The sequence below is a fragment of the Bos mutus genome, chromosome 29 (assembly GCF_027580195.1).
Source record: "Bos mutus isolate GX-2022 chromosome 29, NWIPB_WYAK_1.1, whole genome shotgun sequence".
Classification (NCBI taxonomy): Eukaryota; Metazoa; Chordata; class Mammalia; order Artiodactyla; family Bovidae; genus Bos; species Bos mutus.
This window is the reverse complement of record NC_091645.1, coordinates 29,867,601-29,885,740: the sequence shown is the minus strand read 5'-3', so window position 1 is coordinate 29,885,740 and position 18,140 is coordinate 29,867,601. Positions and strand designations below refer to the sequence as shown.

At 43.9% G+C, this 18,140-nt stretch overlaps 1 long non-coding RNA gene across 3 annotated transcripts in view; it reads right to left on the bottom strand.

The window, feature by feature from the left end:
• Positions 1-234: 234 nt before the first annotated feature.
• Positions 235-18,140, bottom strand: part of LOC138986222 (uncharacterized) — a 59,000-nt gene continuing 41,094 nt past the window's right edge. The window contains exon 5 of one of the 3 annotated variants that reach the window (XR_011463081.1): positions 235-647. This is a non-coding gene — a long non-coding RNA (uncharacterized lncRNA). Of the gene's footprint in view, positions 648-4,649; positions 6,023-12,894; positions 16,149-18,140 lie in introns of those variants that run through there. The other 2 variants (XR_011463080.1, XR_011463082.1) reach the window with 2 other exon arrangements.

The following is an 18,140-nucleotide window of genomic DNA, read 5'->3' as shown; positions in this document are numbered from 1 at the left end:
TCCAGCAGATGCCATACGCATTCCCAGGAAGCTTGAGCAGGCTGATAGCTAACAGTGAACAGTGTCAGATTCATGATCTCCGAAGAAGAAGATTGAGCTTCGGGACCTGGGACCAGGCTTGATCACTCAAGAGCTTTTGTGCAGCACACTTTTATTAAAATGAGAAGGAACAGAGAAAGCTTCTGACATAGACATCAGAGGGGGATGGACAGTGCCCCTCTCACTAGTGTTACCAATGGAGTTTTATACTTTTTAATTAATTATTACCATAAATCAAAAGAATGTCTCAAATTTGTGAAAATTTTATCAGATCCACTCCCACAATTTACATTTTAGGATAACAGGATTAGAACTTAAAAATAGAAAGCTCATACCAGACTCACTCCCTTAATATACATTTTAAGAGATCAGAATTAGTCAGAAGGTTTTCAGGAAGGAGAAACTGTCCTCAAACAGGATTCATTGTTGTTATATAATCTCTGAAGTGAAGTCGCTCAGTTGTGTCCAACTCTTTGCAACCCCATGGACTGTAGCCCACCAGGCCCCTCCGTCCTTGGGATTTTCCAGGCAAGAGTACTGGAGTGGGCTGCCATTTCCTTCTCTAGTACAGAGTTTAAACTGAGTTCTTTGTTGTATAATCATCAGTTCTGGGTTTAAAGAAAAAAAACGTTTTATGAGACTAAGACTAAGAAATGTAGAGGGAAAAAAAAAGTGTTTGTTGTTTCCTCCTCAATGAGACCCCAGACCCCTTTCTCTTCCTCAGGGACCCCGGACTTCTTATCAATCTGCCTAGGAATTGACACTCTCAAGGCTACCCACTGCCCATATGTCAGTCAGTTCGGTCAATTCAGTCGCTCAGTTGTGTCCAACTCTTTGCGACCCCATGGACTGCAGCACGACAGGCCTTCCTGTCCATCGCCAACTCCCAGAGTTTACTCAAACTCATGTCCATTGCAGAGAAGGCAATGGCAACCCTCTCCAGTACTTTTGCCTGGAAAATTCCATGGACGGAGGAGCCTGATAGGCTGCAGTTCATGGGGTCTCGAAGAGTTGGACAGGACTGAGTGACTTCACTTTCACTTTTCAGTTTCATGTGTTGGAGAAGGAAATGGCAGCCCACTCCAGTGTTCTTGCCTGAAGAATCCCAGGGACAGCGGAGCCTGGTGGTCTGCCGTCTATGGGGTCGCACAGAGTCGGACATAACTGAAGCGACTTAAGAGCAGCAGCAGCATGTCCATTGAGTCAGTGATGCCATCCAGCCATCTCATCCTCTATCGTCCCCTTCCCCTCCTGCCTTCAATCTTTCCCAGCATCAGGGTCTTTTCCAATGAGTCAGTTCTTCACATCAGGTGGCCAAAGTATTGGAGTTTCAGCTTCAGCATCAGTCCTTCCAATGAATATTCAGCACTGATTTCCTTTAGGATGTACTGGTTGGATCTCCTTGCAGTCCAAGGGACTTTCAAGAGTCTTTACCAACACCACAGTTCAGAAACATCAATTGTTTAGCACTCAACTTTCTTTATAGTCCAACTCTCACATCCATAAATGACTACTGGAAAAACCATAGCTTTGACTAGATGGACCTTTCTTGGCAAAGTAATGTCTCTGCTCTTTAATATGCTGTCTAGGTTGGTCATAACTTTTCTTCCAAAGAGCAAGCGTCTTTTAATTTCATGGCTGCAGTCACCATCTGCAGTGATTTTGGAGCCCCCAAAAATAAAGTCTGACACTGTTTCCATTGCCCATATGTGGCCCAGCACAATTCTGGAAGTTGTTTGAAGTTTAACATATAAGCAAGTTTAACACATAAGCAAGTGAGTAGAGATCAAATCAGTCACTCCTAAAGGAAATAAACTTGGACTATTCACTGGAAGTACTGAAGCTGAAGCTCCAATACTTTGACCACCTGATGCAAGGGGCCTATTCATTAGAGAAGATCCTGATGCTGGGAAAGACTGAAGCAGGAGGAGAAGGGGGTGACAGAGGATGAGACAGATGGTTGGATGGTGTCTTCAACTCAATGGACATGAGTTTGAGCAAATTCTGAGAGATAGCGAAGGACAGGGAAGGCTGACATGCTGCAGTCCATGGGTTCACAAAGAGTTGGACACAACTGAGCGATTGAACAACACCAACGAAGTGAGTAGTGTCAAGACTGTAACTCTTTGTGTGCAACACAGTCTAGCTCCTGGAAACCTCCTAGCCTGGTGTGTATCCACAAAGGGCCAAACGGGGTGGGAGAAGAAGGCAGATAGTCGGTGCTAAGTGATGTTTGGAAAGTTTGGGGGAAATCGTCCATTTCAAGACTTTGGCACTGGTGGGAGTATTGCCACTGGCCTTTATTACTAGAGTTCTGCGGATGAAAACAAGATCTTTGCTCCTTCAGGTTTCCATCTGCTCCCACTGCTTTTTCCCACCGGAAGTGAAAATCCTCTTCTGACGGCCTCTGTGGCAATATGTGCGGCAGCGTCCAAACACCTGCTTGTGTGTTCAGGTGGTGAATGACCAGCAGGTGTGTCTGAAACAACTATAATCCCGATTTCCCTGGGACTAAACAACATTTTAAAAGAAGGAAAGGGAACAAACAAACAAAAAAAATAAATAAATAAAAATAAAAATAAAAGAAGGAAAGGAAAACAGATTCTCTAGAGTAGAGCCTCTTATATGTACTCAGCTCAGCCAAGTTCAAAGTGTTCTCCTTCCATTAATTCATGAATACTGAGAAGTAGAACAGAAAGAAGGCTGCACACACCTGCTGTTCCTCAAAGGATGAAAGAGAGGGACCCAGAAGAGGCCAGTCTTTTTCCGAAGGTCAGCAAGTGTCGCGTTGTTAGCCAAGGTTTAGGGTGCAGAAATGCTGGGCCCCAAGACTCAGTGCCTGTCACCAGAGCTCACATGGAGAGTGTTATTGTGAAAGCACTTATTCTGTTATTGGATTTCATTCCAGTCAGGGTTGAAGGAGGCTTTTAATTGTACAATAAAGTCCATTTGTTTGATCCATGATCACAGCTTTTTAAATTGTGTTTGCTCCCACACACTCAAATCTACACTGCTCACTACACAGTAATTAGGCAAGTCGATCATAGTCCTTAGTATAAATTAACAAGGTTCTACCAGAGTGAGCTTCTGAGGTCTGGATGAGACTCTGGAATGGTTCTCTCTCCCCTCTTCCACTCTCATGATAGATGATCAATTTCTTTAACTCAAATTGCGTGTTCAATAGCCCTCTCTTCCCAGAGTCAGCAAGTCGGCCGAGACTTACACTTGAGAAGGGGGACTGGTGACAAGAGAGAAGCTGGATGGAAATAGAAGGTTTTTGCATGCTACCTTGGAGAAAAACAGTGACATCTTAGCAAAGACAACAGAGTCAGTGGTAGCCACCATCCTCAGCCAGGAACGATTATCTGGGGATCATGTGTTTTCAGACTTCCTGTAAGTTTTCTCCTGATGTGATGTTAGTGGAATAATTAATGTATATCAAAGCGAAGTCTGGCCCAAGTGGATATTTAAACTGTATACCGTGTTCCCTTGTCTGATGGTTTCTTTTTCCCTGCCTAAGAAAGCCCAAGTGAACACTTAGTTCCCTATTATGCCTTGGAAAAGAACTTTGACGGTACTAACAATAGCATCACTTGGAGACATAAAGTTGAGAGAACATATTCTCCAGTGTCACCAGAATGGCGTATTTGTCTTCTGATTAATTTGCCCTCACCGTGTGTTATTAGGAGGTAACACAGTAGTTTTGTTTAATAACCAGCTTCACCGCCCATGGCTGACTCCAAACTGATCACTCAGGCCTGCTGATGAAAGTCCTAATTCATCCTTGTTAGAGCAATTAGAGGGAAATTGGATAACCGTGCCTCTTCTCACAAAGTTCTACGTGAAGCTCTAGCCTATCCCCCAAGAGGTTAAACAAACGCTCACTTTGGCTGCAAGTGAAATAGATACTTTCCTTGTAAGTGAGATAGGACCAAATTAATTTAGACCTCAAGAAGTTTTTAAGTGGGAGCTGAAGCTTAGCCTCTCTTCTCCTAGCTCCGTTCCTCTGTCTGCACACGGCCAGGTTCAATGTTCTCTCGCCGTTAGAAATCAATTATGACACTCTGCTCTACTGCAGATGATGTTCTGGCCTGAACTACACTTCCAGCATCCTGACTTCAGTTGCTTTTTCTTCCTGACCTTGACATTTCAGTGGGGCTTCCCTGGTGACTCAGAGGGTTAAGAATCTGCCTGCAATGCAGGAGACCTGGGTTTAATCCCTGGGTCAGGAAGATCCCCTGGAGAAGGCAATGGCTACCCACTCCAATATTCTCACCTGGAGAATCCCTTGGACAGAGGAGCCTGGAGGGCTACAGTCCATGGAGTTACAAAGAGCTAGACATAACTGAGCAACTAAGACTTTCACACTGACGTTTGAGTAGTTGTTTGAAAATGGAAAACTTTTTTTTTTTTTTTTTTTACATTGGAGAACAGTCTTATTTGGTTTTGATTTTCATTTTTAAAATTTATTTATTTTTGATTGAAGGATACTTGCTTTACAATATTGTGTTGGTTTCTGCCATACATCAGCATGATTCAGCCATAGGTATACATACGTCCCTGCCCTCTTGAACCTCCCTCCCACCTCCCACCTCTCCCACCCGCTGTGTTATCATAGAGCACTGGATTTGAACTCCCTGTGTCATAGAGTAAATTTCCATTGGCTATCTAATTTTGCGTATTGTACTGTATATGTTTCCATGCTACTCTCTCAATTTAAACTGAAAGTGGAAACTTTTCAAAGCATTATGACCCATCTTGTCTCTGATCCATTCCATTCCCCTGATGGGAATATAGCCACCGCAGGCTTGCTTCTGCCTGGGAAAAGGGTGTTTCTTCTATAGATGGACTTACAACCATATGGGAAATTTTCTGGGGTTGAGGAAAGGGTTATAATGGACTCAAGAGACTAGAGACCAGAGGAGAAATGCAAAAATGAAATGAGACGTGAGGAGAGAAGTCTGTTGTGTTATGAGAGAGTTGGTTTGGACCCAAAGAACAAGCAAGAAGCAAGTGTCATTGAAGAATCAAAACATTTCTGATCCCTTGGCCAATGCTTCCTCTCATTTGGCTCTGAGTCTCAATTATGCATCTAATTTCTTGGGTCTCTTGTCTGTTTTCTTATCTGTTAAATGAAGTCCTTGTGATCTCAAAAGTTCTTACTGACTCTGTAACATGAAAGTTTTTTTGCAACAAGTAACAGGGCAAATGGGGTTGTGTGTGTGTGTGTGTGTGTGTGTGTGTGTGTGTGTGTGTGTTGGCTCATGAGAAATCCAGCAAGGAGATGCTATGGACATTGGTTCAGCAGTTCGTAGTTACCAAGATCAGCATCTCTGCAATTCTTTGGGACTTTTTCTCATCTTGTCACCTGATGGCCTCCCAGACAGCTGCTGGCTTCTAGCACTGACATCCACAGTGTTCCATAGGAGAACAAGGAAACTCCTCTCCCCAAGGCTTTGTGTTTCTAGGAGAGAGCTGCTTTCTCCGTAGGTTTCCGCCTACATCTGGTTTCCCCAGGACCTGTACTTAGCCATCCCTGGGTGCTGAGGAGCTAAGAAGTCAAGCATTTCGTTTTCCAGGTTTGTCAAAATGGAGGCAAAGCAGGAGGGTGTGGAGGTGGGTTGTGAGTCAGCAACCAAATCTGTCACAGGCTTTGAAGCTTGAAGCATGGTCTCCCTCAGCTTGCCTGTCTCAGACCCACAGAGGAAGGCGGTGGGCAGGCTTTATCACTGCCTGTAAATATTCCCTGTGCTTCCAGCCACACTGAGGGCAGTACTTTGTCACCACATGAACACCGGTGCAGCCAGGCAACTTGCTCTGGCCTGTACGTGCCAAAGTGGCGTGTTTATGTTCCAGATGAAAGCATTTATGAGCAAGCTGGCAATTCTCAGTGTCTTCTCAGCCCCTACAGCTAGAGATGCTCAGGTGTCAGAAGCTCCGTCGTCCCAGGTCTAGGTGTGAAGATGAAATGGAGCAGAGACCCCTGAGGGCACATGACAGACACACAGGAGCAGCGTGATTCGGGAAGGTGCCAGTTATCACAGTACATCTTAGAGCGTCTGGACTAAAACACACAGGCAGACAGGATGTGCTTACTGTTGAAACTTCCAGGCACTTCCCTGGTGGTCCAGTGGTTAAGAATCCACCTTGCAATGCAGGGGAGGGGGTTCAGTCCCTGGTGGGGAACTAAGATCCCACATGCTTTGGGGCAACTAAGCCCGAGCGTGGCCACTACTGAAGCCCACACGCCACAACTAGGGAGTCCGTGCACCGCCATGAAAGATCCCACGTGTTGCAACAAAGATCTCATGTGCCTCAACCAAGACCCAAAGCAGCCAAATAAAGAAACCAGTATTTAAAGGCAGAAAATTCCACAGCCACCATGAGGCCCCAGTCTGGAGCCTGGCCTCTCCAGTTCTTCCTGAGTTTGGTCACTTCCTTTGCTCCTTCCTCCACTTCTGCCCTACTTCTTGAGCACTCCCCAAATGCTGTTCTGGCCAGGGACGTGATAACAGGTCATCCTCAGAGGGGGAGCGCCTGTTAGAGCTCAGTGGCTTTGTGCTGCAATGAGGACCAGCTGGAGGTGGTCCCTCCAGCATGTCTTTGTTAGATTTCTCTCTGGCTCCTCAAAGCAGAGGGGAGAAGGAGGATCTTTCCCAGGCTAGAGCACTTGAAATCACTCATGTGCTGTGGCAAATGCGATGCTAATAACAGCTGGGTTTTGTAATAGTTTCCTGGGATCCATTTTCACCATCATCATCACAGCCACCATCATGGCCATCATTATTATGCTCGTTGCCTCTAATAACATTTCACATTTAGGGAGCACTACCATTCGGCTGGGGACAGGAAACATATCATCTCTTCCCACAGAACACACATCTTTAAAAAGCCACGGGGGTAAGCAAGTCATAGAGACTCCAGGAGAGATGGGTAATCCTCACCTACTAATGCAAAGTAAGGAGCGTAGGAACATGGAGAAGGTATGGATTAGACACTCAGGAAACTTGTTCCTTCCTCATCTATGGACTTCCCTCTGTGACCTAGACAAAGCTCTGTCTTTTTAGGGTTCTACTTTCTCCAATTTACTATTAATATTAAAAATCTAGTATTCTGGCCTGGAGAATGCCATGGACAGAGGAGCCTGGCGGGCTACAGGGGTGGCAAAGAGTCAGACACGACTGAGCACCCATGCACCTATGATAAAGTACATATGTACTCAAATCCTCCCTGCATTATTTTCCTTTATTTTTAATTGGAGGATAATTGCCTTACAATGTTGTGTTGGTTTCTGCCATACAGCACCATGGATCAGCCATAGGTATCCATATGTCCCCTCCCCTTAAGCCTTCCTCCCACCTCCCACCCCATCCCACCTATTTAGGTTGTCACTGAGCACCAGGTTGAGCTCCCTGCATCATACAGCAAATTCCCACTGGCTATTTATTTTACATCCCTGGAGAAGGGAATGGCAACCTACTGCAGTATTCTTGCCTGGAGACCCATGGACAGAGGAGCCTGGGGGGCTACAGTCCAAAGGGTCGCCAAGCGTTGGATACCACTGAGCAGCCGCGCAGCAGATCTATTTTCCGTATGGTACTGTGTATGTTTCCAGGCTGCTCTCTCCATTTGTCCCACCCTCTCCTTCCCCAACTGTGTTCACAAGTCTGTTCTCCATGTCTGCATCTCCACTGCTGTCCTGCAAATAGGTTCATTGGTACCATTTTAGAGACAAAGATCGATATTAGAAAAATCCACACAATGGTCATCTCGCTCAAGCCAAGTATGTGGGTGTGAGTAGTGTCCTCAGAGGCACCAGTTCCTCTAGATCAGAGGAAATTTGATGCTTTTCCTGCCCTGTCTGAGCTATTTGCTTACTTGCTGTGTGCTCAGTCACTCAGTCACGTCCAACTCTTTGCAACCCCATAGACTGCAGCCCATCAGACTACTCTGTCCATGGGATTTTCCAGGCGAGATTTCTGGAGTGGGTTACCATTTCCTTCTCTGGGGGAATCTTTCCAACCCAGGGATTGAACCCGTGTGTCCAGTGTCTCCTGCATTGCTAGCAGAGTCTTTACCATTTAGCCACCAGGGAAGCTCATTTGCTTACTTGGAGTGAGAGAAATGGACAGGCAAGCAAAAAAGCTGAATGACCTTAGGCTATTTATTTGCAGCTATGAGCAGTCCCATGGTGTGTGTATATGTAAGAAGACATTAGCTGGGAAAGAAGCAGCAGGGCTGGCCAGAGTGGTTATCAGTCCGGAACTCCTCATCTTTGGCTACAAATTCTCACACACCTCATAAACACATTAGCATTCAGCGTCTTTCCCTACATAGCTAGGTAACAGTCTGAGCTTCCCTTGGGGACTTGTCACGTGCCTGTGCGAAGCTGACTCAGAGCTCCCCTGAGAGTCTGAGGAGAGTACCTCTCCCCAATTCTGTTCCAGGGGCTGGCATCCTCCCTGGTGGATAGAACACGAGGCTGGTTGAGTAGGTGAGTTCTGTGTGTGTGTGTGTGTGTGTGTGTGTGTGTGTGTGTGTGCATGCTCCTGTATGTTCAATCACTCAGTTGTGTCTAACTCTTTGCGACCCCATGGACTGTAGCACACCAGGCTTCTCTCTCTGTCCATGGGATTCTCCAGGCAAGAATGCTGGAGTGGATTGCCATGCACTTCTGCAGGGGATCTTCCCAAGCCAGGGATCAAAGCAGCATCTCATGTGTCTCCTGCACTGCAGGCAGATTCTTCACCACTGAGCCACCAAGGAAGCCCCAGCTGAGTCCTCTGAGTGAGTGATAGTCGCTCAGTCATGTCTGACTCTTTGTGACCCCATGGACTGTGGCCTGCCAGGCTCCTGTGTCCGTGGAATTCTCCAGGCAAGAACACTGGAGTGGGTTGCCATTTCCTCCTCCAGGGGATCTTCCTGACTCAAGGATTGAACCTGCATCTCCTGCATTAGCAGGAGGATTCTTTATCATTATCACCACCTGGGAAGCCCTGTAATAGTATGGTTTAAGTGTATTTGTTTTAGACTCTGGATTATAATTCAATGCTGTGTTATTTATTTTCTTCTTCAGAGTGTTCCAGACTTGGTCATTGGGAGTTCCTTCAAGTTGGCTCTGTGTTCTTTCAAGATGCTTCTTTGAAAAAAAAAAATTAACTCTATATTCTTTACCTGAATACTAGTTTTGACCTACTAATTTGATTTACTTACTTATTTGTTTACTTTTTAAATAATTTTTATTGGAGTATAGTTGCTTTACAATGTTATGTTAGTTTCTGCTGTTTACAGCAAAGGGCATCAGCCATATGTATACACGTATCCCCTCTTTTTGATATGCTTCTATCTTTCTTCCATGCTTTCTTCCTTCCCTCCCTCTCTCCCTCCTTCCTTTCTCTTTCACTTTCTCTCTCTCTCTTCCCCCTTCCTCTTTCTTCCCTTTTTTTCTTTATAAAACATTTAGCACTTTCTTGCCTTCTGCCAAGAAGGCAGAGATATTACTTTACTGACAAAGGTCCATCTTGTCAAAGCTATGGCTTTTCCAGTAGCCATGTATCAATGTGAGAGTTGGACCATAAAGAAAGCTGAGCACCGAAGAATTGGTGCTTTTGAACTGTGGTGTTGGAGAAGACTCTTGAGAGTCCTTTGGACTGGAAGGAGATCAAACCAGTCTATCCTAAAGGAAATCAGTCCTGAATATTCATTGGAAGGACTGATGCTGAAGCTGAAGCTCCAATACTTTGGCCGCCTGATGTGAAGAACTGACTCATTGGAAAAGACCCTGATGCTGGGAAAGATTGAAGGCAAGAGGAGAAGGGGACGACAGAGGCTGAGATGGTTGGATGGCATCACCGCTTCAGTGGACATGAATTTGAGCAAGTTCTGGGAGTTGGTGATGAACAGGGAAGCCTGGTGTGCTGCAGTCCATGGAGTCACAAACAGTCAGACACGACTGAGCAACTGAACTGAGCTGAAGTGCCTTCTGCCACTCCCCTATACTCCAAGTTTACCCTGCATTTTCTCTCCCCAGCCCTATAGCAGGCAGGTCTCCAAGAAGCCCTAGTTTTTTAACTGAAGAATGGCACATAGAAAGCAGCTCTCAGTACTGAGTGTGCTCCCTGCTGTTGCAGTACCACTGCTTCTAGACCAGCTCAGCTGTCTAAGCTAGAAAAGTACATGTGTGTATATTAACCCATGTGTGCACACATATCTGTATCCATCTGTTTAGGAGTGTATGCATCCACGGAGGTATATACATGTAAACATGAGGGAATACTGATGTCTCTGGCGTGAATCCAGGATCACAGGATTCATTCTGCTTTCCTCTGCCCCGTACTTACTGGACACCTCTTTCTCTGACAGTCATTTCCCATTATCTGAAAATCTGTTTACTTATTTGTTCAGCTCTTAGCCTCATTTCAAGTCTCCCAAATCCTTCAGTCTCTATTGGAATCCTGTGTATAATTTCACAGCACACCATTCACATCTCATTCACGGTATTCAGCACAGAGTGACTATGTGTCTGATGTCTACTGTGTCTGCCATAGAGAGCTGCCCTAAAGGCAGGACCGTGCTGCCTTGGTCTCCACTGTGCACTGTGCAAAGATTTACTGCATACATGAGAGAGGGAAGTAAGAAGACTAGCTGGAGTGACAGCTGCTTTTACACAGGCCCTTCCATGCAGTACTCATTTGTACTATTGTTGCATTAGCAGATGGAAGGGGTCTCTGTCCACTTTCCAACACTCGGTTGCTTCACCCAGGTTTATCATCTTCATAGCCACTACTATTATCTGCCATCATCTTGTCTGTCTTTTGTCTCCCCTCCTAGACAATAAGCTCCACAGGGGTTGGACTGTCATGCTGAGTGAAGTAATTCAGAGAAAGGAAAACAAATATTGTATATAAATGCATACATGGGCTCTGAAAAAAAAAAACCCAGTATGGATGATAATGTTTACAAAGCAGAAATAGAGACACAGGCATAGAGAACAAATTTATGGATGCCAAAGGGGAGGGGGGATGGGATGAATTGGGAGATTGGGATTAACACATACACACTACTGATGCTGTGTATAAAATGGGTAACTCGTGAGAATTTATGGTATAGCACAGGGAATGGCAGAGAGAGAGCTATGGTATAGACCACAGAGGCTCTATCGTCTAGCGCAGAGTACTACTATTCAGTGCTCTGTGGCGACCAAAATGAGAAGGAAATCCAAAAAAGAGGGGATACCTATAAATACATAGCTGATTCACTTTGCTGTACAGCAGGAACTAACATGAAAATGTAAAGCAACTCTGCTCCAATAAAAAACTTTTTATAAAAAGCTCCACAGGGACAGAGAACTTACCTGTCTCATTCACCACCATATCCTACAGTATATAACCCAAAGCAGGTATTGGATAAAAGTTCACGGAATATTGAAGAAACTGCACTATTAATAGTAAATAGCAATGTTATTCACATCTGTTCAGTTCAGTTCAGTTTAGTCACTCACTTGTGTCCAACTCTTTGTGACCCCACGGACTGAAGCATGCCAGGCCTCCTTGTCCATCACCAACTCCTGGAGTTTACTCAAACTCATGTCCATTGAGTCAGTGATGCCATCCAACCATCTCATCCTCTATTATCCCCTTCTCCTCATTGTTTTACATTATATCAACACCAATATTAACCAGATGTGTGATTAGTATTGTTATTTTTTAAATGTTTTTGGAACTTACATAGGTAGACACTAAAAATAACTTTAAATAAAGAAAGAAAGAAGAGAAAAGAAAGAGGTTAGGCTTCAATAAGTAAACAAATTTTAACAGAAAACTAGGTTTTGGAGATCAAAGGTGGAGTCATTTATAGCCTGGTTGGGGTTTTCTAATGTTTTTCTCCAAGGCTTCTCATGTTTATTTGTATAGTATTGTCTGTATTGTCTGCACAAACTTTATGTTCTTTCTGATTTCTCTTCCATCATCCATCTTTCCCTCCTACAAAACTTATGAAAACTTATGAAAAAACATAAATCATTTTGAACCATGGTGTTGGGCCACGAGGAGATCAAACTAGTCGATCCTAAAGGAAATGCATCCTAAATGTTCATTGGAAGGACTGATGCTGAAGCTGAAACTCCAATACTTTGGTCACCTGATGTGAAGAACTGACTCATTGGAAAAGACCATGATGCTGGGACAGATTGAAGGTGGGAGGAAAAGAGGACGACAGAGGATAAGATGGTTGGATGGCATCACCGACTCCGTGGACATGAGTTTGAGCAAGCTTTGGGAGTTGGTTGAAGTAAAAAGGAGGTTATAGGCAAGTCTGCATGCTTCCCAGGTGGCGCTAGTGACAAAAGAGCTCGCCTGCCAGTGCAGAAGTCATAAGAGACGCAGGTTCAATCCTTACGTCAGGAAAATCCCCTGGGGAAGGGCATGACAACCCACTTCAGTATTCTTTCCTGGAGAATCCCACTGAGACAGGAGCCTGGCAGGCTACAGTCCATAGGGTCACAAAGAGTGGGACACAACTTAAACAGGACGGTTTGCAGAATTCCCCTGTTAATAACTCCAGTCTTTGGTCCTCAACCCAAGTCTTCTTTCTCTGTTTCAATTCATTTATCTATAAATGGCCTCACTTTTAGACTTGAAGCCTATTAATTTGGACATTCTTAAATCCACTTTAAGATACTTGGGAAACGCCCCAGGGCAATGGTTGCTTTACAACCATTGGAAGAAATTAGTTGCTGCTCTGGGAGTGCACAACCTCGGCCACGTATCAGAATCACCTGACATACTCATTAAAATACAGGTTTCTCAGTTCTCCTGAGCCCCAGTGTAGATGTTTGTTCAGTGAGGTGAAAGGCTATGGAGACTCTTCTTTGCTTGGCAAAGTGAAAGTGAAAGTTGCTCAGTCATGTCTGACTCTTTGCGACCCCATGGACTATGCACTCCATGGAACTCTCTAGGCCAGAATACTGGAGCAGGTAGCCTCTCCCTTCTCCAGGGGATCTTCCCAACCCAGGGATGGAACCCAGGTCTCCCATATTGCAGGCGGATTCTTTACCAGCTGAGCCACAAGGGAAGCCCTCTTTTCTTGGTAAGGGGAGCCGTTTCTTGCTAGGGGGCCCTCTAGGCACAGAGTAATGGGGGAGGGATGATACAGGCAAACTAAACCTTTAAACCTTTCTTGCCTTCTGATGTGGTTATTCTCAGGTTTTTTGCTCCACTCTGTTGCTAAGTTTCTTAAGTGGATTCCAGGGCTCTCCTGAAAGTTGTTTTTGCTCATTGATATTTGTAGGGGGATGGAGGAGGAGGTCTCCTGTGCCACCATCTTTGTCTATGTCTAGTAAATTTGAATTGTTCTTTAAACGCTGTATAAGATGCATTGCAGAAACTTTGGATTTAGTAATATTCTTCTAAAGAGTCTTAACTTCTTTGTTTGTTTTAGTAACCAATTAACTAGATACAGATTCAAGTCAATCAGTTCAGTCGCTCAGTTGTGTCCAACTCTTTGCAGCCGCATGGACTGCAGCATGCCAGGCTTCCCTGTCCATCACCACCTCCCGGAACTTGCTCAAACTCATGTCCACTCTACTTGTGGAGTGTGGGCAGTAGTTGAGGCATGCAGTCTTCTTCCTAGCTGTGACTCTAGGGCTTAGTTGCCCTGCAGTATGTGGGATCTTAGTTCACTGAACAGAGACTGAACCCATATCCCCTGCATTTCGAGGTGGATTCTTAACCACTGGACCACCAGAGGAAGTCCCTAGACAAAGTATTATAATATAATATTAGTGTAAACAACTTTGTAATGGCACTGTTTAAACAAGACAATCTATTTTCCAAAATTGGAATTCTGCTTATTCAAACCTTTAATCAATTAACTTTTTTCCTCTTTTTATTTTTTATTATTTATGTTTGCAAAGTAAGTTTCAAATATTCTTGTTAAATAAAGAGAAGTCAAATTTACTTTTTACCCTGACCCACAGGAAGAAATGTACGCTTCCCAGTTGGTGTTAGTGGTAAAAAAAAAAACACCTGTCTGCCAATGCAGAAGATGTAAGAGACTTGGGTTTAATCCCTGGGTCAAGAAGATCCCCTGGAATAGGAAACGGCAACCCACTCCAGTGTTCTTGCCCGGAGAATCCCACTGACAGAGGAGTCTTGTGGGCTGCAGTCCATGGGGTCTCAGAGTCGGACATGACAGAAGCAACTTAGCATGCATACTCAGGAAGAAACGCTTTTTACATTGCATTCCATTACACAGTACAAATATACATATGTGGGCATGTATGTGTACATAAACCATAGAAAAAGGCATAACTAATATGATAAAGTGAAAGTAACTAATAGTAAATATGATGTTGATATGATAAACTATCAAATATCAAATAAAATATAGAAGTAGCCACAAATAAGCAATATAAGAATAGTCTAGTAGAAACCCATAGGAGCTCAGCTTGGTGCTCTGTGATGACCTAGACGGGTGGGCTGGGAGTGGGTGGGAGGGGGCTCAGGTAGGAGGGGATACGTGTATACATATGACTGATTCACATTGTCGGACAGCAGAAACTAACGCAACATTGTAAAGCAACTGTCCTCCAAAAAAGTAATTGGAAATGGAAAATTACAACAACCGAAAAGCCTTAGAGCCATATCAAGATTTTTTTTCCAAAACATTATTAAAATAAAAAAGAACATAAATATTGACTTTGTGACCCACTAATGAGATGCAGTCTGTGATATGAAAAACACTGAACTAACCAACCAGTTGTTTGTTACTTGGAGATATTTCAAGGATTTGAAAAATAACAAAAGTGCAAATGTTTTTAAGTCCAAAATTTAGAAAATGCTTCCTTATTATGAGGTGCTGGTGCGTTTACGAAACTGCCTTAACACTTTAGACAAAAAGAAACATCCTTGCTACAGGGTTTGACTGCCGACAGGAGTATTAACTTACTCACGCTAAAGCCTCCCTCAGTCTTCTCCCGTTTCCCACCCAAATCTCATTGCTCCTGGGTGCACTCCTCTCTCAGTGTGGACTCAGGGTTCTCGGGTATTATTTACTCTGAAAGGGCCGGAGTAGAACGCCTCTGACCACACATTTGCACCTTGCAGGCTGTAATGAATGATTTCGTTGTTGTTCAGTCGCTCAGTTGTGTCTGACTCTGCAACCCCATGGACTACAACACGCCAGGCTTCCCTGTCTTTCACTGTCTCCCCGTGTTTGCTCAGACTCATATCCATTGAGTCGGTGATGCCATCCAACCATCTCATCCTCTGTCACCGCCTTCTCCTCCTGCCCTCAATCTTTCCCAGCATCAGGGTCTTTTCCAATGAGTAGGCTCTTCAAATCAGGTAGCCGAAGTATTACAATTGGGTATTCTTTATTGACGATCCTTGCACTGGGCCTTTTCTCATTTGCAATATTTCTGTAAGACAGGTAACAATAGCTCTTCTGATGTCACCTACTTCCTCTAGTACTCACCTTAAATTCTATCTATTCTGCAAAGTTCTCATCAAACAAAATCTATCCAAACTGACCACTCTGGTCACAAGTTTTGTCTTTTCACTTCCCATCCAAACACTATTTTGTGCTCCTAAAGCCTGTTAACACGTCATCTGCCTGTTCGCCTTTGGTTTTTCTATCTGCCCTTATGTTGTAAAGTTCATGGAATCATGAATATTAACTTCACTTTACAAAACAGTATCAGAAATGCTGATAATGATGAGAATACGTTCAATTCAATTCAATTCCAATACCTTGGGACTGCCCTGACCCTCCCCCTTCCCCGACCATCTTATAAAGACACTATAAACAGAAAAATTGAATTATTTTAGACTAGAGGAAGGGTGAAAAGAATGAAGCGTTCTTTATGATCTGAATTAAAAACAAATAAGAAAGAAGTTCAGCCTATTCTTCTAATAGGGCCTTCCTGATGGCATAGCCATAAAGAATCCGCCTGCAATGCAGGACACGTAGGTTTGATTCCTTGGTTGGGAATATGGCTGGTGAAGAAAATGTCAACCCACTCCAGTATTCTGGCCTGGAAAATCCCATGACAGAGGAGTCTTGCAGGCTGTAGTCCATGGGGTGACAAAGATCTGGACACAACTTAGCAACTAAACAAAAACAAAAATACAAATAATAATAAAAATCGGGTTTCAAAATTGGTGTTGAATATATAATAGATCCCAAGGGACCTGTTTTCACAAACATAAATGCTATAAACCTAGCGTTTCACATTTGATTCTAAACCAATGTTAAATGCCAGTTTTATATAAATAATGATGGTAACAGCTGTTTTGTCAGATGTGTGTTGTGGATTGCATCATTTGAGCCTACCTACAGTGCATTAGAATTTTGCCCACTTATAGAGATCACACAGATGTCAGAGAGTGACCGGCTCAGAGAGACACACCTAATAAATGCTGGGACACAGGCTTTAATTTCAGATCCCTTGATCTCACTTCCCAGAACCTCATTAATTTTATTAACTTCCTTGAAACCCCTGTCAAAATAAATGTAAATCAAAACCTTTGTCCAAATCTTTAGGAATGTTGAGAGTGATCAGAACTGGAGAAATACTACCATCCCTGCCTAGGGGCATTGGAAATGAATGAACCGCTAGAAACGGCTCCATCATTTCGGGCTCTGAAAACAATTCCCCCGTGAACCTTTATTCTCAACTTTTATAAATCTTAGCAGATCAGTTCTCCAGGGATGCAGCGTACTCCCACCTCACTTTGACTCAGAAGAGAGTCATTTCGGAAAGTTTCAGCCAAAACGGAGGTGCCCTTTGTGAGTTACAGGCCTGAGAAAAATTAACGTGTTTTGCTTTGCTTGTTTTGTTTTGTTTTTAAAAAGTCAAGACCTTTTTTCCCCAGCTCCCCATAAGTCACAAATAGCTTTTCTTTCAAAGTTCAACCTTGTCAGGCTGTTAATCCTCCACGAGGAAAAATGCACGTGATAGGTTTGGAAAGGTTTTGCTTTCAAAGAAGGAAGTTACTAACTTTTACATTCCTGGTTGGTGCCTTCTCGGTTCTGGAAGTCTCTTGGGGGCTAAATATCCAGGGAGATGTGGGATTGAGGCAAGTGAGCAAATCTTTTCCTCTGTTACCCTTTATTCTAACTCTGCACTTTCTCTATTAGAAGGAAAGGAAAGTGAAAAACTGAAAGTGCTGGTTTCTCAGTCGTGTCCGACTTTTTTGTGATCCCATGGACGATAGCCCCCCAGGCGCCTCTGTCCATGGGATTCTCCAGACAAGAAGTTAGAATGGGTTGCCATTTCCTTCTCCAGAGGATCTTCCCGATTTAGGGATTGATCCTGTCTCCTGCACTGCAAATGGATTCTTTACCATCTGAGCCACCTGGAAAAGCCACCAGGAAAGGTGTGCTGTTAAAAAAAAAAAAAGTCATCATAGAGGACAGGACAGGATGGAAAAAGGAGCAAGTTCCAACAGGACAGTCAGCATCTACCAGCCTCCGAGGGCAGGAGGCAGCCTAGTCTGGAGAGTGGGGAGGGGGGATCTCAGCGTCTGAGCTCAGACTCACTAGCTCACAGAGGAACACTGTTCACGCAGGTTGAAGAATGAAATGTAGACCGCAAATATTCTTGGGCATATCAGTAAGTCTAGTACCTTTCAGATTCATTGCATGTGTGCTAAGTCACTTCAGTCATCATTCACCAGTAAACTGGATTTCCCAAGGCAGCTTTGGAAAGAGGGTAGAAATAGTATGGGAGTTTCATTTTATTTACTTATTCCTTTGATGTGGACCAGTTTTTAAGTTTTTATTGAACTTGTTACAGTATTATTTCGGTTTTATGTTTTGGTTTTCTGGCTGCAAGATATGTGGGATCTTGGCTCCCTGACCAGGGATCACATCCACAGCCTCTGCATTGTGAGGCCAAGTCTTAACCACTGGACTGCCAGGGAAGTCCCTAGAATGGGGATCTTAAATCAAATGATCTGACAGAATCCCAGCTCTGGTTTACACAAGTAGATGTTCCTGAACTGGTTGGTATTTCCTCACTTAGAAAACATGGATAGTTTGGGATTAGTACTATACAGCACAGAGAACTATATTCAATACCCTGTGATGAACTATAATGG